This window comes from Arachis ipaensis, chromosome B7 (assembly GCF_059453495.1).
Source record: "Arachis ipaensis isolate K30076 ecotype BB chromosome B7, ASM5945349v1, whole genome shotgun sequence".
NCBI classification, from domain to species: Eukaryota; Viridiplantae; Streptophyta; class Magnoliopsida; order Fabales; family Fabaceae; genus Arachis; species Arachis ipaensis.
In genome coordinates, this window is record NC_142442.1 from 68,163,693 (window position 1) to 68,189,843 (window position 26,151).

The 26,151-nt window shown below is 38.8% G+C and overlaps 1 non-coding gene across 1 annotated transcript; it reads right to left on the minus strand.

Moving 5' to 3' along the window:
* Window positions 1–7,805: 7,805 nt before the first annotated feature.
* Window positions 7,806–7,913, minus strand: LOC148552901 (small nucleolar RNA R71). The gene has a single exon (XR_015893644.1). It is a non-coding gene; the product is annotated as a small nucleolar RNA R71 (small nucleolar RNA).
* Between the last annotated feature and the right edge of the window lie 18,238 nt (window positions 7,914–26,151).

A 26,151-nucleotide genomic window follows, 5' to 3' on the forward strand; every position in this document is an offset into this window, starting at 1 on the left:
AAAGATTGAATTTGATGTTGAGGAGGATAGTGCACAACCTCCAAAATAATTTTTGAATGAAGACTTGGAAGGAATGAAGCAAGAATTGAATTCCCGTGGTGATGAAGATCATGCATCCAACCTTCTTGGTGGTGAATCCTTTGAATTTGAAGAATCTTCTCCCAATGAGATGGAAATCAATGTGGAGGTAGATTTCTCTCAACCTCCCATTTATAATTTGAGTGATGGAGAAGAGTTAGATGAAAATGATGAATAAAGGATTAAAAGTGAAGAAATTTGTGAAGAGGTGAAGGTTGACAAGGAAGAACATAAGGGAGTAGAGCTTGCAAGCACATTGGAGATACCTCTCCCCAAGCCATCACCATCCATTCTTTCATTCAAGTGGGTAAATTCCTTATACTTAAGCTTTATTATTTCCCTTGAATATGGTTTGCTTGAGACGGATGGTCAACTTAGACATATTTGTGGCTTTAAGAGCAAAAAGGAGATGGTTAGTGGTTGGAAACATCATTCTAAGCTCATGATAGCTACACGTTCAAAGCTTGATTGCAATGGTTGGTGTAGAACTAGATTGCTTGGGTCTAGGATGTTGTTTGGTTGCTTAAATGAGAATCCCAAGATTATGCCACCCAAATGGAATAATGATAATCAACTCAAAGATGCGTGTAGAAACAAGATATGTGATCCCGACATACATGAGGATCAACTTTGGGAGCCCATGGTTTGTGAAGAACTCCATCAAGGCTTGGAGTTACTATTTTTGAAGAATGGAGCTTATTAGAGATTCAAGCATTGGTGGATGTTCCAATATAGCTTCAACCACAATCCACCTTGAGAGGAGCTCCCTATAAGTCCAACTTAAGGACAATAAACAAAAGTGCTAGTGGGAGACACCCCACCATGGTAACTTCTTTTCATTTTCTCTTTTTGTACATATTGGTAATTAGTTTAAATTCATGTTTTTGGTTAATTTGTTGAGTATATTTGGTAGTTTAGTATGTTAAATAAGGTTTTATGGTGTTTTGGTAGCTGTTTGGAGGTTTGGAATGCTTGGATTTGTGCAAAAACATAGAAAAAATTTTGAAAAAAAGAGCACCATCCACGCGTACGCGCACTGCACGCGTACGTGTGCATCAAGCATTTTCACCTATCCACGCACACGCACCATGTACGCGTACGCGTGGATGCCAAATTTTCATTCCTCCATACATTGACCCGAGAGTTGTGCAAGTGTTGAGCGCGCACTTTGCCCGAGGCACAAACCAACTCACGCATACGCGCACATGACGCGTACGCGCCACTCTCGAAATAAGCCATCGACGCGGACGCGCCATGTACGCGTATGCATCGCGTCCATTGCACCACCATCCGCGCGCGCGCGCCATGCGCGGATACGCGTGGATGTCCTTCTTTCAACACATTTCTTTTCTTATCCTCTTTCCATTTCTTTCCTCCTCCTTTCTTCTTCCCTTCTTCTACCCCTCATCCAACACACCCAAACACCATTGATGACCATTTATTTTAGTTAACTAATTAGTTAGTTAGTTAGTTGATTAGTTAGTTTTAGTTAGTTTTCATTTCATTTTCTCTTTTTTATTGTAAGTGTTGGATTGTTATTCTTGTTTACCATTAATTGCTGCTGAGTATTAAAAAGGGATGTTATCTTAACATCATTATGTTTATAATCTTTGTTGGATTCTATTGTTGAGGTCATATTTTGCTACTTGGTTTTGAGTTCTTCTTGCTTACCTTTGTGAATAACCAAGTACATGACATTGCCTTCAAGCTTTTAAATCCTTTTGAATTGCATGATTTGGCCACCATGTGATTTGAACCCTATTCTTTGATTAGGCAATCTCTTGACATTGGATGGTGTGCATTTATCTTAATGCATTGTATTTCATGATCATATGCATCCATATGCTTATAGCTTGAATGCCTTCATGCTTCTTTAATGCTTGTTTTACCTCACAAGTTTACTTAAAGCATCTCAAGCACACTAGGATAAGTGAAGTGCATGCTTCTTTTGTGACATCGCTTTTTAAGATAATGTGTGTTCTAAAAGGTGCCTAATTTAGGACTCACATTTCCTTTTGTGATTAATGTCACACTAATTCACTTACTCAATTCTAGTGATTATTACCTCATTCCGACAATGTATGCTTCCTTGCTTTTGTATTTTCTCATTTTATGGTGTTATATTTTTGTTTTTCATGATTAATGCACCACAAGCGAAAATGGAAGCGGAAGAAAAACACGCAGCAAATGGTTGATCTACCAGCTGAAGGTAGCAACTCGGAAAGTCGCCGTACCCCTTGCTCATCTTCGAATGCACCGAGGACGGTGCAAACTTTTAAGTGTGGGGAGGTCATCCGACCGGTCGGTGATTTTGGGTGACAAGTTTCTAATCTCAACACTTTTGCATTTCATTTTAGGTCTTTTAGGATTTTTGTTTCATTTTCTTATTTTTGCATATATATACATAATAAGCTTAGTCAAAATAATGAAAATTTTCAAGAAAATTATCTATAGGGCACCTCAATTGATTTGAGTGAAAACTTTCCATTAAACTTGCTTGAATTATATATATTGTGGAACATGTTTTGAGCTAAGAACACAAGCTTGTGAGATTTGAGCCTAATGGTGTGGTTACATCTTATAACAACTTATTTTTCCTTCTTGTGTGCATTATTCTCTTCCTATGATTGTGATCTTTGATTTGTTTGATTCTTTATGTCCATTATTTTGTGTATTCATGAATTTATATGATTGAGGCCATCGTTTCATTTAGCTCACTGATGAGCGGATAATTTATACGCTTTTTGGCATTGTTTTTAGTATATTTTTAGTAGAATCTAGTTACTTTTAGGGATGTTTTTAATAGATTTTATGTTAAATTTACATTTCTGGACTTTACTATGAGTTTGTGTGTTTTTCTGTGATTTCAGGTATTTTCTGGCTGAAATTGAGGGACCTGAGCAAAAATAAGATTCAGAGGTTGAAGAAGGACTGCTGATGCTGCTGGATTCTGACCTCCCTGCACTCAAAGTGGATTTTTTGGAGCTACAGAACTCGAAATGGCGCGCTTCTAATTGCATTGGAAAGTAGACATCCAGGGCTTTCCAGAAATATATAATAATCCATACTTTGGCCAAGAATAGACGATGCAAACTGGCGTTCAACGCCAGCTTTCTGCCCAAATCTGGCGTCCAGCGCCAGAAAAGGAGCCAAAACCAGAGTTGAACGCCCAAACTGGCACAAAAGCTGGCGTTCAACTCCAAGAAGGACCTCTACACGTGGAAAGTTAAAGCTCAGCCCAAGCACACACCAAGTGGGCCCCGAAAGTGAATTTATGCATCAATTACTTACTCATGTAAACCCTAGTGACTAGTTTATTATAAATAGGACATTTTACTATTGTATTAGACATCTTTGAACGCATTGTTCTTAGACCATGGGGGCTGGCCACACGGCCATGCCTGGACCTATCACTTATGTATTTTCAAACGGTAGAGTTTCTACACTCTATAGATTAAGGTGTGGAGCTCTGCTGTTCCTCAAAGATTAATGCAAAGTACTACTGTTTTCTATTCAATTCATCTTGTTTCGCTTCTAAGATATTCATTCGTACTTCAATCTGAATGTGATGAACGTGACAATCATCATCATTCCCTATGAACGCGTGCCTGACAACCACTTCCGTTCTACCTTCGACTGAATGAGTATCTCTTAGATCTCCTAACCAGAATCTTCGTGGTGTAAGCTAGAATGATGGCGGCATTCAAGAGAATCCGGAAAGTCTAAACCTTGTCTGTGGTATTCTGAGTAGAATTCAATGAATGAATGACTGTGACAAGCTCCAAACTCGCGATTGCAGGGTGTTAGTGATAGACGCAAAAGGATAGTAAATCCTATTCCAGCATGATCGAGAAGATCTACGCAGAAATTCCCCTCTCTCCCAGTCTCTAGCTAAGAGGTCGCGAGATTCATCAATAAGAAGTCCATTGGGCTCAAGCTCTCTATCCACCGAGTTGCTGATCTTAAGAACTGCCTGGCCTACTCAACAGGACTCGACTCCCAAAAGAAGGGTAGTCAAAGACTACCTCTTTCTCCTGGCCTGGCTGGCTCTCCTACCTGGGATCCCGACTATCATCCATATCCGTAAGCATTCCAAAACCGACCCTTGTTGGAAGGAAGGCTTACTGCTTTTTGGTTGTATTTTTTTTATATATCATATCCCATTTTATAGAAATGGAAATTGATCTTCTCTTGTGTTCAAAAAAAAATGACTTGTATTTTGGAGCTTGGAATAAGCTGTAGAAAGGGAACCCTTAGCTTTCGGTCGAGCTAGGCATCACTTCCTATCACTCTTAGTTGAAGGAGAGCGTAGGAAGCCAAAGACCTGTTTTGAGTTCTGAGTTGAATAAGGCAGAGATAGGTGAATTTGGAGATCAGAATAGGTCTTCGATCCGTTCATTCTGTCTTCAGGGCATACTTAAGTATAAAGAAAGAAGAAAGGAGGGAAGCTCATTCCGCAATAGCAATAGTCAGTTCACGGATCAAGTAGAATCTTATCTTTTCAATGGTATATCCTCAGATAGAAGAAGGAAAGGATTACCTTCAACGGCATTTACTCATCAGTAGCGATCAGATGAAACTCTTTCCTCACTAACTTACTAAAGAGCCAGATAAGATACAGGGACTGCCATATGGCCTTTTTTTCCTAGGTGCTCATTTTGTATTGTATGGGCTGTTTCTATTCAGTGGACGTGGTTATTGGTAAGAACTTATTGCGACAGATGAATAGCCGTGCCGTGACAGGGTGCGTTGACCATTTTCACTGAGAGGATAAGATGAAGCCATTGACAAGGGTGATGCCTCCAGACAATTAGCCGTGCCGTGACAGGGCATTGGATCATTTTCCCAAGAGATGACCAAAAGTAGCCATTGACAGTGGTGATGTATCACATAAAGCCAGCCATGGAAAGGAGTAAGACTGATTGGATGAAGATAGCAGGAAAGCAGAGGTTCAGAGGAACGAAAGCATCTCCATTCGCTTATCTGAAATTCTCACTAATGAATTACATAAGTATTTCTATCCCTATTCTATTATTTAATATTCGAAAATCACATAACTGTTTTATATCCGCCTGACTAAGATTTACAAGGTGACCATAGCTTGCTTCATACCAACAATCTCCGTAGGATTCGACCCTTACTCACGTAAGGTATTACTTGGACGACCCAGTGCACTTGCTGGTCAGTTACACGGAGTTGTGAACCGTGGTCTTGGCATCATGTTTTTGGCGCCATTACCAGGGAAAGAAAGAGCAATGAACTTTACATAATTAAAGTGTAATCACGATTCCGCGTACCAAGTTTTTGGCGCCGTTGCCGGGGATTGTTCGAGTTTGGACAACTAACGGTTCATCTTGTTGCTCAGATTAGGTAATTTTCCTTTTATTTTATTTTCAAAAATTTTTCAAAAAAATATTTCTAAAATTTTCTCATCTGTTTTCGAAAATAATATAAAAATGTTTTCAAAAATTTTATTCAAAATTTTTAAGAATGAATTCTAGTGTTTCATGAAGCATGTTGAAGCCGGCTGGCTGTAAAGCCATGTCTAATTCCTTTGGGAATGAGTATGTCAGGCGTGTCATGTCTGAATTACTTGCTGAAGCTTGGCTGGCCATTGGCCATGTCTAATGTTTTGGACTGGAGCTTTCTTTGAAAGCTTGGCTTGCTAGTGAGCCATGTCTAATTTCTGGACTGAAGCTTTAGACTAAGAATGCAAGATTCCTGGAATTCATATTAAAAATTTTGGAATCCTTATATTTTTCTTTTTCTATTAATTTTCGAAAAATCCAAAAAAATTTAGAAAATCATAAAAAAAAAATCAAAAACATTTTTGTGTTCTTGTTTGAGTCTTGAGTCATGTTATAAGTTTGGTGTCAATTGCATGTGCATCCTGCATTTTTCGAAAATTCTCATGCATTCATAGTGTTCTTCATGATCTTCAAGTTGTTCTTGGTAAGTCTTCTTGTTTGATCTTGATGATTTTTTGTTTTGTATCTTTTATTGTTTTTCATATGCATTCTTGAATTCTTAATGCGTAAGCATTAAAGAATTCTAAGTTTGGTGTCTTGCATGTTTTCTTTGCATTAAAAATTTTTCAAAATTGTGTCTATGATGTTCATCTTGACATTCATAGTGTTCTTGGTGTTCATCTTGACATTCATAGCATTCTTGCATGCATCACATGTTTTGATCTAAAATTCTCATGCATTGCATCATTTTTCTTGTTTTTTCTCTCTCATCATAAAAATTCAAAAAATAAAAAAAATATCTTTCCCTTTTTCTCTCATCAAATTCGAAAATTTGGATTGACTTTTTCAAAAATTTTTAAAATCAAGTTGTTTTGTTATGAGTCAAATCAAAATTTCAATTTGAAAATCTTATCTTTTTCAAAATCTTTTTCAAAAATCAAATTTTTTTCAAAATTCTTGGTTATTTTCGAAAATTCCAAAGATATTTTTCAAAAATCTTTTTCTTATTTTTATATCAAATTTTCGAAAATAACATAATCAATTAATGTTTTGATTCAAAAATTTGAAGTTTGTTACTTGCTTGTTAAGAAAGATTCAAACTTTAAGTTCTAGAATCATATCTTGTGATTTCTTATGAATCAAGTCATTAATTGAGATTTTAAAAATCAAATCTTTTTCAAAACTAATTTCTATCATATCTTTTCAAAAATATCTTCTCATCTTATCTTTTTCAAAAATCTAATTTCAAAATATCTTTTCTAACCTCCTAACTTCTTATCTTTTCAAAATTTGTTTCAACTAACTAACTAATCTTTTGTTTGTTTCTTAACTTTTTCAAAACTACCTAACTAACTCTCTCTCTCTAATTTTCGAAAATATCTTCCCCCTTTTTTCAAAAATTTCTTTTTAATTAACTAATTATTTTTATTTTTGATTTCAAAATTTTTCAAAAATTACTAACCTTTTTCAAAAACCATTTTCGAAATTCACTAACTCTTTTTCAAAAATATTTTTCGAAAATTCTCCCTCTCCCATCTTATTCTATTTATTTATTCATTTACTAACATCTCATCTCACATCTCAACCCTCCTCACAGTTGTGTTTCTTCCATTACATTACATTCTTTATCTCCCCCTCTTTTCTTCCACTCACAAAGGGATCCCTATACTGTGGTATAAAGGGTCTCTATTATTATTATTTTTTCTGTGCCCTCTTCTTTGTCATATGAGCAGGAGCAAGGACAAGAATATTCTTGTTGAGGCAGATCCAGAACCAGAAAGGACTCTGAAGAGAAAATTAAGAGAAGCTAAATTACAACAATCCAGAGATAACCTTTCAGAAATTTTCGAACAGGAAAAGGAGATGGCAGCCGAAAATAATAATAATGTAAGGAAGATGCTTGGTGACTTTACTGCACCTAATTCCAATTTACATGGAAGAAGCATCTCCATTCCTGCCGTTGGAGCAAACAATTTTGAGCTGAAACCTCAGCTAGTTTCTCTGATGCAGCAGAACTGCAAGTTTCATGGACTTCCATCTGAAGATCCTTTTCAGTTCTTAACTGAATTCTTGCAGATCTGTGATACTGTTAAGACTAATGGAGTAGATCCTAAAGTCTACAAGCTCATGCTTTTCCCATTTGCTGTAAGAGACGGAGCTAGAATATGGTTGGATTCTCAACCTAAAGATAGCCTGAACTCTTGGGATAAGCTGGTCACGGCTTTCTTAGCCAAGTTCTTTCCTCCTCAAAAGCTGAGCAAGCTTAGAGCGGATGTTCAAACCTTCAGACAGAAAGAAGGTGAATCCCTCTATGAAGCTTGGGAAAGATACAAACAGTTGACCAAAAAGTGTCCTTCTGACATGCTTTCAGAATGGACCATCCTGGATATATTCTATGATGGTCTGTCTGAGTTATCTAAGATGTCATTGGATACCTCTGCAGGTGGATCCATTCACCTAAAGAAAACGCCTGCAGAAGCTCAAGAACTCATTGACATGGTTGCAAATAACCAGTTCATGTACACTTCTGAAAGGAATCCTATGAGTAATGAGACGCCTATGAAGAAGGGAGTTCTTGAGATTGATACTCTGAATGCCATATTGGCTCAGAACAAAATATTGACTCAGCAAGTCAATATGATTTCTCAAAGTCTGAATGGAATGCAAGCTGCATCCAACAGTACTCAAGAGGCTTCTTATGAAGAAGAAGCTTATGATCCTGAGAACCCTGCAATAGCAGAGGTGAATTACTTAGGTGAACCTTATGGAAACATCTATAACTCATCATGGAGAAATCATCCAAATCTCTCATGGAAGGATCAAAATCCTCAACAAGGCTTTAATAATGGTGGAAGAAACAGGTTTAGCAATAGCAAGCCTTTTCCATCATCCACTCAACAACAGACAGAGAATTCTGAGCAGAATCCATCTAGCTTAGCAAACTTAGTCTCTGATCTATCTAAGGCCACTGTAAGTTTCATGAATGAAACAAGGTCTTCCATTAGAAATCTGGAAGCACAAGTGGGCCAGCTGAGTAAAAGGATCACTGAAATCCCTCCTAGTACTCTCCCAAGCAATACAGAAGAGAATCCAAAAGGAGAGTGCAAGGCCATTGACATAAGCACCATGGCCGAACCCAAAGAAGGAGTGGAGGACGTGAATCCCAAGGAGGAAGACCTCCTGGGACGTCCAGTGACCAATAAGGAGCTTCCCTCTGAGGAACCAAAGGACTCTGAGGCTCATCTAGAGACCATAGAGATTCCATTGAACCTCCTTATGCCCTTCATGAGCTCTGATGAGTATTCCTCTTCTGAAGAGAATGAGAATATTACTGAAGAGCAAGCTGCCAAGTTCCTTGGTACAATCATGAAGCTGAATGCCAAATTATTTGGCATTGATACTTGGGAAGTTGAACCTCCCTTGTTCATCAATGAACTAAGTGATCTGGATCAACTGACATTGCCTCAGAAGAGACAGGATCCTGGAAAGTTCATAATACCCTGTACCATAGGCACCATGATCTTTGGGGCCCTATGTGACCTTGGTTCAGGAATAAACCTCATGCCCCTCTCTGTAATAAAGAAACTGGGAATCTATGGGGTGCAAGCTGCTAAAATCTCATTAGAGATGGCAGACAATTCAAGAAAACAGGCCTATGGACAAGTAGAGGACGTGTTAGTAAAGGTTGAAGGCCTTTACATCCCTGCTGATTTCATAGTATTGGATACTGGAAAGGAAGAGGATGATTCCATCATCCTAGGAAGACATTTCCTAGCCACAGCAAGAGCTGTGATTGATGTGGACAGAGGAGAATTGATCCTTCAAATAAATGAGGACAACCTTGTGTTTACAACTCAAGGATCTCTCTCTGCATCCATGGGGAGGAAGCAGAAAAAGCTTCTCTCAAAGCAGAGTCAACCAGAGCCCCCACAGTCAAACTCTAAGTTTGGTGTTGGGAGGCCACAACCAAACTCTAAGTTTGGTGTTGAACTCTCATATCCAAACTCTAAGTTTGGTGTTGGAGAGTTTCAACAATGCTCTGAACATCTGTAAGGCTCCATGAGAGCCCACTGTCAAGCTATTGACATTAAAGAAGCGCTTGTTGGGAGGCAACCCAATTTTTATTTATCTAACTATATTTTTCTTAGTTATATGTATTTATAGGTTCATGATCATGAGGAGTCACAAAATGAATATAAAAATTGAAAACGGAATCAAAAACAGCAGAAGAAAAATCACACCCTGGAGGAGCATCTGCCTGGCGTTCAACGCCAGAACAGAGCATGGTTCTGGCGCTGAACGCCCAAAATGGGCAGCATTCTGGCGCTGAATGCCCAGAACAAGCATGGTTCTGGCGTTCAACGCTAAAAATGGCAACAAATGGGCGTTGAACGCCCAAAATGGGCACCAACCTGGCGCTGAACGCCCAGAGTTGTGTGCAAGGGCATTTTACATGCCTAATGGGTGCAGGGATGTAAATCCTTGACACCTCCGGATCTGTGGACACCACAGGATCACCTTAAGATCTGTAGGACACCACAGGATCATCTCAGGATCTGTGAACCCCACAGGATCCCCACCTACCTTACCCTCTCTCTCCATTCATGACCATCCCTTTTGTTTTCCATTCACCACTCACATCCATGCATCCCACTTACCTACAAAATTCAATATCTCTTTCCCACCCAATCCCACCCATATGGCCGAATACACACATCCCTCCATCTCCTCCATATCTTCTTCTTCTTCCTCTATTCTTTCTTCTTTTGCTCGAGGGCGAGCAACATTATAAGTTTGGTGTGGTAAAAGCATAAGCTTTTTGTTTTTCCATTACCATTGATGGCACCTAAGGCCAGAGAAACCTCTAGAAAGAGGAAAGGGAAGACAAAAGCTTCCATCAAGGGTCTATAGCTCAGTGGTAGAACATTTGACTGCAAATCAAGAGATCCCTGAGATACCTCAGGGGATACATTTTCTTCCACACAATTATTAGAAACAACTAAGGGTGGAACATCAAGAGCACTCCATCATCCTTCATGAAATAAGAGAAGATCAAAAAGCAATGAGGGAGGAGCAACAAAGACAAAGAAGAGACATAGAAGAGCTCAAGGACGTCATTGGCCCCTCAAGAAGGAAACGCCACCATCACTAAGGTGGATTCATTCCTTGCTCTTATTTCTTCTATTTTTTGTTTTCTATGTTAAGTGCTTATCTATGTTTGTGTCTTCATTACATGATCATTAGTAGTTAGTAACTATGTCTTAAAGTTATGAATGTCCTATATATCCATCACCTCTCTTAAATGAAAAATGTTTTAATTCAAAAGAACAAGAAGTACATGTGTTTTGAATTTATCCTTGAATTAGCCTAATTATATTGATGAGGTGACAATGCTTCTTGTTTTCTGAATGAATGCTTGAACAGTGCATATGTCTTTTGAAGTTGTTGTTTAAGAATGTTAAATATGTTGGCTCTTGAAAGAATGATGACTAGGAAACATGTTATTTGATAATCTGAAAAATCATAAAAATGATTCTTGAAGCAAGAAAAAGCATCAAAGAACAAAGCATGCAAAAAAAAAAATAGGCAAAAAAAAAAAAATAGAAAGAAAAAGCAAGCAGAAAAAATCAAAAGCTCTTAAAACCAAGAGGCAAGAGCAAAAAAGCCAATAACCCTTAAAACCAAAAGGCAAGGGTAATAAAAAGGATCCCAAGGCTTTGAGCATCAGTGGATAGGAGGGCCTACAAGAATAAAATTCTGGCCTAAGCGGCTAAACCAAGCTGTCCCTAACCATGTGCTTGTGGCGTGTAGGTGTCAAGTGAAAACTTGAGACTGAGCGGTTAAAGTCAAGGTCCAAAGCAAAAAAAGAGTGTGCTTAAGAACCCTGGACACCTCTAATTGGGGACTTTAGCAAAGCTGAGTCATAATCTAAAAAGGTTCACCCAATTATGTGTCTGTGGCATTTATGTATCCGGTGGTAATACTGGAAAACAAAGTGCTTAGGGCCACGGCCAAGACTCATAAAACAGCTGTGTTCAAGAATCATCATACTGAACTAGGAGAATCAATAACACTATCTGAACTCTGAGTTCCTATAGATGCCAATCATTCTGAACCTCAATGGATAAAGTGAGATGCCAAAACTATTCAAGAGGCAAAAAGCTACAAGTCCCGCTCATCTGATTGGAGCTATGTTTCATTGATAGTTTGGAATTTATAGTATATTCTATTATTTTTATCCTATTTTGATTTTCAATTGCTTGGGGACAAGCAACAATTTAAGTTTGGTGTTGTGATGAGCGGATAATTTATACATTTTTTGGCATTGTTTTTAGTATATTTTTAGTAGAATCTAGTTACTTTTAGGGATATTTTTGATAGATTTTATGTTAAATTCACATTTCTGGACTTTACTATGAGTTTGTATGTTTTTCTGTGATTTCAGGTATTTTCTGGCTGAAATTGAGGGCCCTGAGCAAAAATCAGATTCAGAGGTTGAAGAAGGACTGCTGATGCTGTTGGATTCTGACCTCCCTGCACTCAAAGTGGATTTTTTGGAGCTACAGAATTCGAAATGGCGCGCTTCTAATTGCATTGGAAATTAGACATCCAGGGCTTTCCAGAAATATATAATAGTCCATACTTTGGCTAAGAATAGACGACGCAAACTGGCATTCAACGCCAGCTTTCTGCCCAAATCTGGCGTCCAGCGCCAGAAAAGGAGCCAAAACCAGAGTTGAACGCCCAAACTGGCACAAAAGCTGGCGTTCAACTCCAAGAAGGACCTCTACACGTGGAAAGTTAAAGCTCAGCCCAAGCACACACCAAGTGGGCCCCGGAAGTGAATTTATGCATCAATTACTTACTCATGTAAACCCTAGTGACTAGTTTATTATAAATAGGACCTTTTACTATTGTATTAGACATCTTTGAACGCATTGTTCTTAGACCATGGGGGCTGGCCACACGGTCATGCCTGGACCTATCACTTATGTATTTTCAAACGGTAGAGTTTCTACACTCCATAGATTAAGGTGTGGAGCTCTGTTGTTCCTCAAAGATTAATGCAAAGTACTACTGTTTTCTATTCAATTCATCTTGTTTTACTTCTAAGATATTCATTCGTACTTCAATCTGAATGTGATGAACGTGACAATCATCATCATTCCCTATGAACGCGTGCCTGACAACCACTTCCGTTCTACCTTCGACTAAATGAGTATCTCTTAGATCTCCTAACCAGAATCTTCGTCGTGTAAGCTAGAATGATGGCGGCATTCAAGAGAATCCGGAAAGTCTAAACCTTGTCTGTGGTATTCTGAGTAGAATTCAATGAATGAATGACTGTGACGAGCTCCAAACTCGCGATTGCAGGGCGTTAGTGACAGACGCAAAAGGATAGTAAATCATATTCCAGCATGATCGAGAACCGACAGATGAATAGCCGTGCCGTGACAGGGTGCGTTGACCATTTTCACTGAGAGGATAAGATGAAGCCATTGACAAGGGTGATGCCTCCAGACGATTAGCCGTGTCGTGACAGGGCATTGGATCATTTTCCCGAGAGATGACCGAAAGTAGCCATTGACAGTGGTGATGTATCACATAAAGCCAGCCATGGAAAGGAGTAAGACTGATTGGATGAAGATAGCAGGAAAGCAGAGGTTCAGAGGAACGAAAGCATCTCCATTCGCTTATCTGAAATTCTCACCAATGAATTACATAAGTATTTCTATCCCTATTCTATTATTTAATATTCGAAAACCACATAACTGTTTTATATCCGCCTGACTGAGATTTACAAGGTGACCATAGCTTGCTTCATACCAACAATCTCCGTGGGATTCGACCCTTACTCACGTAAGGTATTACTTGGACGACCCAGTGCACTTGCTGGTCAGTTACACGGAGTTGTGAACCGTGGTCTTGGCGTCATGTTTTTGGCGCCATTACCAAGGAAAGAAAGAGCAATGAACTTTACATAATTAAAGTGCAATCACGATTCCGCGTACCACTCACTTACCCAAATAACCTTACCTTTTATCTTCCATTGTTAGCCAACTTTGAGCCTACGATTAACCCACTTGTTCTTAATTTTAGCACATTACAAGCCTAAGGCAAAAAACAATAAGCAAAATGAGTATTGGGTTCCTCTAGGGATTTGAGCTTGGAAAAGTCGGTACCCGTTATGAAGGTTGGAAACCAGTAACCCTTGGTAGGTCTAGAGTCCTACCAGACGAAGGCCCCTGTTTCCCGTGCCCATATTGAGAAAGGACAAGAAGGCTGCAATTGGAATGTGCGGGCAGAATACTGGGAATTTGGATCTTTGATTAGCTTAGGCTAGTGTGTGTATGTCATTCAAGTGTGGGAAATTTGGGACATTGGTTGAGAGAAAAGGGTGTTTTTGTTTTGTATTTCTATATTTGGGAATTGGGTACATGCTCATGTGTTAATTAAATGTATAGGCCTTATGCATTGATGTTCTTGTGTATGAAAGAAAGAAAGAAAAAAATAAAGAAAAGAAAAGAAAGAAAACAAATAAAGAAAAAAAAATAGAAAAAGAAAGAAACAAAGAAAAAGAAAGAAATAAAAAAGGGACAAAATGCCCCAAAATAAAGTTCAATAAAGATCAATGCATATATGTTGCGAAATGAAAAGGAAATGCATGAGCATGTGAAAAAGTGAAGAACGGGTAGTTAGGTTAGCTTTTGAATTGTATAGGATGTCATAGGCTAGGTGGGAAGTCTAAGCTTATCAAAGATTCAAATTTCAAGCTCACTTAACCATATATGCATCCTACCTTGACCCTAGCCCCATTACAACCAATGAAAAGACCTCATGATACTTGTATGCATGAATGAAATATATGTTGATTGTTAGAAGAAAAACAAATTTTGGAAACCATGATTAGGGGAGAATTGAGTGAATCAACCCTAAACACTTGAGCGGATAGAGTGCAAACACATCCGGTGAGGGTTTGATGCTCAATTATATGATTTCCACCTATGATCATCACTTTTCATGCAAGTTTGTAAAAATATTTAATAACTCAATTCAATTGTGGATTAGACATGCTTGTCCTTAGCCCTTGTGCATATATGCTTCTTGGAAATTGATTTATTTTTACCAAGTAATTGCATTCATGTAGATAGTTGCATATAGGTAGATTGCATTTAGTTAGACTTCATTGAATAAATGTTGATACCCCTTTTTTCTCTCTTGGTTTAAGCATGAGGACATGCTTGGTTTAAGTGTGGGGAGGTTGATAAACCCCATTTGTAGGGTTTATCTTGTGTTGAATTTAGAGGGTTTTATCATCTTTTCCCACATGTATTCAATGAAATAGCATGGTTTTATAACTTCTCCTTTAATTGTGCTTAAGAGTGAAAACATGCTTTTAGGACTTAAAATAGCTAAATTTAATTCACCTTGATTCCATTAGATGCTTTGATGTGTTTGTTAAGTGATTTCAGATTTAGGAGGCAAAGACTGGATCAAGGGAATGAAGGAAAGGCATGTAAAAATGGAGAACTCATGAAGAAATGAAGGAATCGCAAAAGCTGTCAAGCCGACCTCTTCGCACTTAATCGACCATAACTTGAGCTACAGAGGTCCAAATGATGCGGTTCTAGTTGCGTTGGAAAGCTAACATCCGAGGCTTCAATATGATATAAGATTTTCTATAGTTGCATCACGTTTAGAGGGGCGCGCACGTGCCGATTTGCACGTGATTCATTAAAAGCAAATTAGTGGCCAGCGAATTCTAAAGTCTTGTGGGCCCAATCCAACTCATTTCTAATGCTATTTAACCCAAGGATTGAAGAGGAATGAGACATCTAGCCATTAGTTTAGTTTTATTTTAGTTTTAACATTCTTTTAGTTAGTTTCTAGAGAGAGAAGCTCTCTCTTCTCTCTAGAATTAGGAGTAGGTTAGATCTAGATTAGGAATTCTTAGATCTAGGTTAATTTCATGCTTTGATTTACTTTTTCTTTTGCAATTCTTCTTCTTCTACATCTCTTCTCTCTAGTTTAGCTTTAATTCTTGTAATTCTCTACTTTTATGTTCATGCACTTTTGTTTCTTCTATTTTCATTTCAATGCAATTTACGATTCATGTTCCTTTATTGTTGATTTGATTTGTTGTTGTTTAATTCCTTGCAATTGAGTAGTGTAGATTTACTTTCATGCAATTTTACTATGTTTTCCTTTTATGCCTTCCAAGTGTTTGATGAAATGCTTGGTTGGATTTTAGTGTAGATTTTGTTCCTCTTGGCTTTGGTAGAGTAATTAGTGACATTTGAGTTATCTAATGCCTTTGTTGATTGATAATTAGAAGTTGCTAATTGGTTTGGATACCACTAAAGCTAGTCTTTCCCTTGGGAGTTGGCTAGGATTTGTGGAATCAAGTTGATTCATCCACTTGACTTTCCTCCATAGTTAGAGGTTAACTAAGTGGTAGCAATGGATAATTGTGGTCACAATTGAGGAGGATAACTAGGATAGGACTTCTAATTCTCACAACTTTGCCAAGAGCTTTCTAGTTGTTAGTTTATTTTCATTGCCATTAACTTTTCATGCCTCTTATCCCAAAAACCCCAAAACATACTCCATAACCAATAACAAAACACTTTATTGTAATTCCTAGGGAGAAGACCCGAGGTTCAATACTTCGGTCTATAAATTTTAGGGGTTTGTACTTGTGACAAACAATCTTTTGTATGAAAAGACTATTATTGGTTTAGAAACTATACTTGCAACGAGCTTTCATTTGTGAAATTATAAACCACACAAAAGTCCAAATCATCATGAATCAAAAGGGGTTTGGTGAGTGGCAATTCGCATAAAACAATAAATAAACAAGTAAAGAAAGCAATAAACAGTTTGGTGTGAAAGCAGTGTGAGAAAATAGTTAAGGTTTCGGAGATTTTTATCTTTCCGGATTAAAGTTTCTTAACACTTATTCTAACAATTAATGATTCATTCTACGGAAAACCATAAATGTCTAAACCCTAATCTCTTAGTGATTTAGCCTCCTCTAACCTTCATTAACCGCCATTCTCGTGGTCACTTAAATCCGATTAGAGGGTTAAGTTTAGAAAACTAATTTAGTGCCACGAAAATCCTAATTACCCTAATTTGTTCATGTAATTAGCGATTTAAGAGGAATTTGTTATCAAGCTATAGTTCAAGCGAGATAACTCTCTCGAGAATCATAAGAACTCAAGTAGAAAAGGGTCATACTCTCGTTCCACCCAATTTATAAGATTAAGAATGAAAATAATCCTTAGAATTGAACCAAACATAAATTAAAATAGAAGAATAATAGTTCTAATCCATAAAAATAAATAGAGCTCATAACCTTAACCAAGAGGTTTAGTTGCTCATAACTTACAAAGAAAATAGGGTTCTGAAAAGTGCGGAAGGAAGAAGATCCTAGACGTAAGTATTCTTTTTCTTTAAATACTAACCTAATTTAAAATCGAAATAAAATAAAATAATAAATTCTAAACCTAAAAGATATTGTTCGTGGATAAAAATTACAAAAAGAAATTAAAATAAAACTAATGAGTGCTAAATCCACTCGAGAGGCCCACATGAGTGAGAATTCGGACTGCTACTGGCGTGAAACACCAGTTTGGGCATCAAACACCCCAAGGGGAGTACAACTCGTGCAAGCTGAGGTCCCTTGCTGGCGCTAAATGCCAGTTTGGTTTAGCGCCCAGGGAGGGTGCTGCAACATTTTCCTTTTTGGCTCCAAACTCTGCCAATTTGCTCCGAATCTCACCTAAAATCACAAAAACACCAAAACAACTCAAAGTAGCAACCAAAAGGGATTTTTGCACTAAAATCAAGTAAAACTAAATAAAATCTAACTAAAAACAACTAGAAAATGCTAGGGAAAAGGGTATAAAATGCTCACGCTTCACAACACCAAAGTTAAACTGTTGCTTGTCCTCAAGCAACCAAAACAATATAGCTGCAAAAAGAGAAAATGTCTGAGACTCGAGTTGTCATTTTAATCTCAAGTCTTGTTACTAAATGGGACTTATGGCACTCTAATTCTGAATAGTTTCGACACCTCACTATTCTTTGAAGCTCAGAAACATCAGTATCCTTTGGAACTAGAACTCGGATGATATTATAGATTCTCTTCTTTAGGCTCTAATTGATTCTTGAACACAACTCTCTTTTTCTTTTTCTTGGTGCCTTACACCTTGAGCCTAGCCGTGACTCTTAGTGTTTTGTTTTCAAGCATAACTTGATACAATAACACTACAAGCACTTAACTGGGGAACTCCTTTGAGTTCTAATTTTTCTTCTTATTTCTCCCAGACAGTGGTGCTCAGAGCCTTTGGCATACTCTGTAACAGCAATTGGTCATGACTTTAACTGCTCAGTCTTAAGGGTTACTTGAGACTTTCACACCAGAATATGGCTAGGGAGATCCACTCTTTTGAGCTTTTAGATCAGTTTTGACCCTCTTAGCCATTGATTCTTAAAGCCTTGGATCTTTTTTTTTATTTTTCTTTTCTTTTCAATTCTTTTTGTTGTTTATTTGCTTCAAGAATCAATCTTTTTATTATTTCAGAGAATCAATAATATTCCTCTAAGTCCTTATTCTTCAAAAACCAATATACTTAACTCCAAAATCAAATATGCATAGTTAATTTATACATTCAGAAACAGGTATAGTGCCACCACATCAAAGTAACTAGAATAACTTAATTTATATATATAACTCAAAATCTCATGCATTTGAATATTTTTTTCTTTTAAATTTTTATTTAAGCTCAGTGAGCAATACATGAGACATCTTCATAAACTACTAAGGTAAAGAACTAAATTGGAAAGCAAGGAAATCCTACTAGTGGCAATGCAACTCAGAGTGGAAACCATAAAATAAATGAAATATAGAAAAATAGGAATACGATAAGAGAAATGAGGGTGAAACTCAACCACCTCAATCATGGTAGCTGCTGTTCTCTCCGGAGGGTTCTTTTTGGCGCTTTAGCTCTTCCAACTCGCGCCTTTGCTTCTTCTATTCCTCTGTCAGCTTATGGAGGATGGTGGACTGGCTCTTGCGCTCCTGCTTTAGCTAGTCCATAGTGGATATCAATTGCCCAATAGATACCACCAGCTGAGTCCAGTACTCACGTGGAGGGAGATCTTGCCCTTGAGGCCATTCAAGCTGCTTCCTCTAAGGAGGGGGAATTGGCTTCTGAGGTGGTGCTTGCCCAGGTTCCCGAGTGTACTCCATACTCTTCTTAGTGATTGGGCTGTCCACTGCAATGAGCATAGCTCTATCAATCTTAACCTTGGCCGCCTCACATAAGCGGGAGATAAGATGAGGGAAAACTAGTCTCGAGAGGGTTGAGGTCTTTCCTGTGATACTATATATCTCTAGAGGGATCACTTGGTGAACTGTCACCTCATTGCACAACATAATGCAGTTGATAATCGGCAGCTCGCCTTACAGTGACCTCGGATCGGTTGCTAGTGGGGAGGATGGAGTGTTGAATAAACTCCAGCCATCCTCTCGCAACTGGCTTGAGATCATTCCTTTTCAGCTGGAATGGCCGGCCCTTGGCATCCTTCTTCCATTGTACTCCGGGGATCAGCTTGAACTCTACTATTGTAAGAGTGAAGGTCTTCTCTAGATGAGGGAAACTGAAGTATCTCCCTTACTCTTTCCAAGTCAAACTACAGAGTCTTCCCTCGGACCATGGTGTGCCAAGTCTTGAACTCGGGGTGCTCTTTCTTGTAGTTGTCCGTTATCCACAGATTTGCATAAAATTCTTAGTCCTTTAGAACTCTGACTTCAGTTACCGGGTTGCCCAGAACTTCCAAACCCTAATTCAAATTTGTTCTTGAATTTTTGGGTACTCATTAGCCTTCAATTCGAATTTCACTTTTGGTATCACCTTCTTCTTGCTAACAATGTTGTAGTAATATTCCTCACGAAGCTCGGTGTAGAACCGGTAGAGCTCATGTGGTATTATTGATGGTGCTTTTTCCTTCCTCTTTCTTGAAGAGGGTTTCCCAATCTTTGGTGCCATGAAGAGTTTGAAAAGTGGAACACCCCAACATCAAACTTAAAATTTTTTTGCTCGTCCTTGAGTAAAGAGAAGAGAGAAATGAGGGACAAAAGTGAGAGAGAAGAGTAGAGTGAAAGTGCAAAGAGAGGTGAAAATTGAGGTGCTTATTATAAGGATGGGGAGGAGCCAACTTCGGTTATAGGGGAGGGGGAGAAATTTGCAGTGAATTTTGATGGATGAAGATATGATATGGAAAGACATGAGTGGAAATTATGGAGATATGGTATAAAAGTAATGAGGATTTGGTGAGGCTCTCATAGGATAAACTCAAAAAGATGTGGAATGAAAAAGATATGATATGGATATTGTGGGATATAGTACAAAAATTAGAAGATCTGTTATAGAAATCACCCCTTGGTGGCGCTAAACGCCAGGGAGGGCGTTTAGTGCCCAAGGGGGGTGTCTCTGACCCCCTGCTGGCGTGAAACGCCCCTGCTGGCGTTGAACGCCCCTAGATCCCCCTTTTTTTATCATCCCATTATGGCATTAAAAACCACAAGGGGACCAATATTTGGAGCTGGGACATCCAAATTGGGTGTGGAACGTCCAACTCGTTACTCCCCTCCATGGTGCTAAACACCCTCCCTGCATTTAGCGCCCATAGTGTGCGTCTTCCAGGGTGTTCTATTTTTCTGTTTTTGTCTTCCTGTCTTTGTTTTGAGTGTTTCACATGATCATAAATATTAGCAAACCTGGGAAAACTATGGAAATCAATGCAAAATGAAATGAATTAAAATCAAAATAAAATAAGACTGAAGTAATCTGAAATGGACTAAAGGATACTTATGGTTGGGTTGCCTCCCAACAAGCGTTTCTTTGCTGTCATTAGCTTGACATTCACATCTGCTATATTAGCAGATGGGTAGATCTCTGGCGATCAATCTCATTTCCAAGATAATGTTTCACCCTTTGTCCATTGACTATGAATTTTTTGTCTGAGTTCCTATCTTTAAGTTCCACATGACCATAGGGTGACATACCAGTTACCAAGAAAGGTCCTGACCATCTTGACTTGAGCTTCCCAAGAAAGAGTTTGAGCCGAGAATTGAATAGTAAAACCTTCTGGTCGGGGTCAAATACTCTTAAGTTATTTTCCTATCATGCCACTTTTTGGCCTTTTCCTTGGAAAGCTTGGCATTCTCAAAAGTAGAGTCTCTGAACTCATCAAGCTCATTCAGTTGGAGCAACCTTTTTTCTCCTATAGCTTTGGCATCAAAGTTCAATAAACTTGTTGCCCAATATGCTCTGTGCTCCAATTCTATTAGAGACCATATTAATTAGTGCGAGTTGCTCAGACCTTTATTAGTTCATTTGTATCTCCTGGTTCCTAATTGAGGTGCGGACCTCCTGCATAAAGCTTTGGTGGCTATTTGCAAGCTCTGCAACAATAGATGCTAGGTCAGGGATGCCCTGGGGTTGTTCTTTTAGTTCATGGTTAACGCTCTATCAATAAGGAACATCCTTGGAACTTCTAGAGGAACTTTCCATGTAATTGACCTGTTCAGGTACATGTCAAGCATTATTGTTGGTTTCACGTTGTGGGTAACTGCCATTCCTATTACAAGGAATGGTGCCTTGAATTTTAGTGCTTGAGTTCTGCATACTACTCAGTTGTTGAGTCAGAAGACTCATCTGTTGAGCTAAAAGCTTGTTCTGAGCACGAAGGTCATCCATAGTCTCTACTTCCTAAACTCCTTTTCTAACTGGAGTCCTCTCAAATGAGTATAACTATTGGTTATTAGCAACCATCTCAATGAGCTTATTTTCCTCTTCGGGTGTCTTTTTCATGTGCAGGGAACCACCTGCAGAGTGATCCAATGACCTCTGGGCCATTTCAGAGAGACTTTCATAGAAGATATCTTGGCCCATTTTGAGAACATATCAGGGGGCATTTCCTGATCATCAGCTTCTACCTCTCCCAAGCATCATAGAGGGACTCGTTCTCTTCATGCCTGAAGGTCTGATCATCTGTCCTCAGCTTTGTCAATCTCCGTGGGGGAAAGAACTTGTCTAAGAACTTGTTGACAACCTTGTCCCAGGTGTTCAAGCTCTCCTTGGGTTGATCCTCAAGCCATTCCTTTACTCGGTCCCTCATAGCAAATGGGAAGAGTATTAGCCTATAGACCTCAGGGTCCACTCCATTGGTTTTTATTGTATCACATATTCGCAAGAAGTTAGAGATGAACATATTAGGATCTTCATGCGGGAGTCCTTGAAACTGACAATTTTGTTTCACTAGTTTGATCAGCTATGGGTTGAACTCAAAACCATTTGCCCGAATAGGGGCACACTAATGCTCCATCCATAGAAATCAGGAGTGCGGGCTGTGTAAGAGCCCAGGGTCCTCCTAAGTTGTACATTCCCATTTGGATCCATAGTGAACTCTCTCTGTTCCTACGTATACTAACAAGAAACAAGGAAAAAGTGGGAGTCTCTATGTCAAAATATAGAGAACACCCAGTGAGATACCCTATGTAAAAAGAGAGAAATAAAATAAAATAAAGTTAGCAATTAACTAAAAAATTCAAAATTAAAATGAGAAAATAACATAAAAATTTTTGAAAACTAAAAAGATAAAAAATGCTAAAATTTTCAAAAATAAAAAGAGAAAAACACTAAAAGGATGATAAGTGAATATCTTATACCCTTTTTATAGCATTTTCATAGTGCTTTTAGTTATATTTTATTAAGTTTTAGTATGTTTTAGTGCAAAATTTATCTTTTGGATGCTAATTTGAGTTTTTGTAATTTTTCTATGATTTTAGGTAATTTTTGGGCAAATTTACTAAAATTGGCAAAGTCTTGTTCACAGATGAAGAAAGGATAGCAGGTGTTGTCAAATCCTGACCTCTATGCATTCCAACGAGCGTTTCTTGAGCTACAGAGGTCCAATTGATGAGTTCTCAATGACATTGGAAATCTAACTTTCAGAGCTTTCCAGCAATATATAATAATCTATACTTCTCTTCCAGATCACTGCCCAAAACTGGCGTTGAACGTCCACATCTGGAGTTTGATGAGCGGATAATTTATACGCTTTTTGGCATTGTTTTTAGTATGTTTTTAGTAGAATCTAGTTACTTTTAGGGATGTTTTCATTAGTTTTTATGTTAAATTCACATTTCTGGACTTTACTATGAGTTTGTGTGTTTTTCTATGATTTCAGGTATTTTCTGGCTGAAATTGAGGGACTTGAGCAAAAATCCATTATCACTTATGTATTTTCAACGGTAGAGTTTCTACACTCCATAGATTAAGGTGTGGAGCTCTGCTGTTCCTCATGAATTAATGCAAAGTACTACTGTTTTTCTATTCAATTCAACTTATTCCGCTTCTAAGATATTCATTCGCACTTCAACATGAATGTGATGAACGTGACAATCATCATCATTCCCTATGAACGCGTGCCTAACAACCACTTCCGTTCTACCTTCGATTGAATGATTATCTCTTAGATCTCTTAACCAGAATCTTCGTGGTATAAGCTAGATTGATGGCGGCATTCATGAGAGTCCGAAAAGTCTAAACCTTGTCCGTGGTATTCCGAGTAGGACTCTGGGATTGAATGATTGTGACGAACTTCAAACTCGCAAGTGCTGGGCATAGTGACAGACGCAAAAGGATAGTAAATTCTATTCCAGTATGATCGAGAACCTCAAAGATGATTAGCCATGCAGTGACAGCGCATCGGACCATTTTCACAGAGAGGAATAGGATGCAACCATCGACAAGGGTGATGCCTCCAGACGATTAGCCGTGCTGTGAGAGAGCATTTGGACCATTTTCCCGAGAGGATTGAAAGTAGCCATTGGCACCAGTGACATCCTTACAAAAAGCCAGCCATAGAAAGGAGTAAGACTGATTGGATGAAGACAGCAGGAAAGCAGAGGTTCAGAGGAACGAAAGCATCTCTATGCGCTTATCTGAAATTCTCACCAATGATTTACATAAGTATTTCTATCCTTATTATATTATCCTTTTTCGAAAACTCCATAATTATTTTATATCCGCCTGACTGAGATTTACAAGGTGACCATAGCTTGCTTCATACCAACAATCTCCGTGGGATCGACCCTTACTCACGTAAGGTTTATTACTTGGACGACCCAGTGCACTTGCTGGTTAGTTGTATTGAAGTTGTGACAAATTATGAATTGAGATTAGAGCACCAAGCCTTTGGAGCCATTACCAGAGATCACAATTTCGTGCGCCAAGTTCAACACCTAAAAGGGAGCAAGCCAGAAATGGGCAGCATCTGGGCGTTTGAACGCTAGAAATGCACCCTGGAGAAGAGCTGGCGCTGAACACCCAGAACAAGCATGGTTCTGGCGTTCAACGCCAGAAATGGGCAACAAATGGGCGTTCAACGCCCAGAACAAGCACCAATCTGGTGCTGAACCCCCAGAGTTGTGTGCAAGGGCATTTTACATGCCTAATTGGGTGCAAGGTTGTAAATCCTTGAACACCTCAGGATCTGTGGACCCCACAGGATCACCTCAGGATCTGTGGACCCCACAGGATCCCCACCTACCTCCACTCACTTCTTCTCAACCCTCTTTCACACAATCCCATAAACACTCTTCCCCAAAACCCTTCACCAATCACCTCAATCTCTCTTCCCCATCACCTCTTCACTACTCACATCCATCCACTCTTTCCCATAAACCTACCTCATAAACTCCACCTACCTTCAAAATTCAAAATCAATTTCCCACCCAAACCACCCTAAATGGCCGAACTTACCCCCATCCCTTCCCTATATATACCCCTCCATTCTTCCTCATTTTCTCACAACACAACCCTCCTTTCTCTTCTTGGCCGAAACACACCTCCCCCCTCCTCTCCATATTTTCTTCTTCTTCTTCTTCATCTATTCTTTCTTCTCTTGCTCGAGGGCGAGCAAAATTCTAAGTTTGGTGTGGTAAAAGCATAAGCTTTTTGTTTTTCCATTATCATTGGTGGCACCTAAGACCGGAGAATCCTCTAGAAAAGGAAAAGGGAAGACAAAAGCTTCCACCTCCGAGTCATGGGAGATGGAAAGATTCATCTCCAAAGCTCATCAAGACCACTTCTATGATGTTGTGGCCAAGAAGAAGGTGATCCCCGAGGTCCCTTTCAAACTCAAGAGAAATGAGTATCCGGAGATCCGACATGAAATCCAAAGAAGAGGTTGGGAAGTTCTAACAAACCCCATCCAACAAGTCGGCATCCTAATGGTTCAAGAGTTCTATGCCAATGCATGGATCACTAGGAACCATGATCAAAGTAAGAACCCGAATCCAAAGAATTATGTTACAATGGTTCGGGGGAAATACTTAGATTTTAGTCCGGAGAATGTGAGGTTGGCGTTTAACTTGCCTATGATGCAAGGAGATGAACGCCCCTACACTAGAAGGGTCAACTTTAATCAAAGGTTGGACCAAGTCCTCATGGACATATGTGTGGAAGGAGCTCAATGGAAGATTGATTCCAAAGGCAAGCCGGTACAACTGAGAAGACTGTACCTCAAGCCTGTGGCTAGAGGATGGTTGGAGTTCATCCAACGCTCTATCATCCCCACTAGCAACCGATCTGAAGTTACTGTGGATCGGGCCATCATGATCCATAGCATCATGATTGGAGAGGAAGTAGAAGTTCATGAAATCATCTCCCTTGAACTCTACAAAATAGCCGAAAAGCCCTCCCCTGGGGCAAGGCTAGCTTTTCCTCATCTTATTTTCCATCTATGTTACTCAGTTGGGGCTTTCATAGAAGGAGACATTCACATTGAGGAAGAGAAGCCCATCACTAAGAAAAAGATGGAGCAAGCAAGAGAGCCCATTCATGGAGCTCAAGAGGCGCATGAATCTCATTACCATGAGATCCCGGAGATGCCTCAAATGCATTTTCCTCCACAAAACTATTGGGAGCAAATCGATACCTCCCTAGGAGAATCAAGTTCCAACATGGGACAACTAAGGGTGGAACATCAAGAGCACTCCATCATCCTTCATGAAATCAGAGAAGATGAAAAAGCAATGAGGGAGGAGCAACAAAGACAAGGAAGAGACATAGAAGAGCTCAAGGACATCATTGGTTCCTCAAGAAGGAAACGCCACCATCACTAAGGTGGACTCATTCCTTGTTCTTACATTCTCTGTTTTTCGTTTTCTCTATGTTAAGTGCTTGTCTATGTTTGTGTCTTCATTACATGATCATTAGTATTTAGTAACTTTATCTTAAAGTTATGAATGTCCTATGAATCCATCACCTCTCTTAAATGAAAACTGTTTTAATTCAAAAGAACAAGAAGTACATGAGTTTCGAATTTATCCTTGAACTTAGTTTAATTATATTGATGTGGTGACAATGCTTCTTGTTTTCTGAATGAATGCTTGAACAGTGCATATATGTCTTTTGAAGTTGTTGTTTAAGAATGTTAAATATGTTGGCTCTTGAAAGAATGATGACAAGGAGACATGTTATTTGATAATCTGAAAAATCATAAAAATGATTCTTGAAGCAAGAAA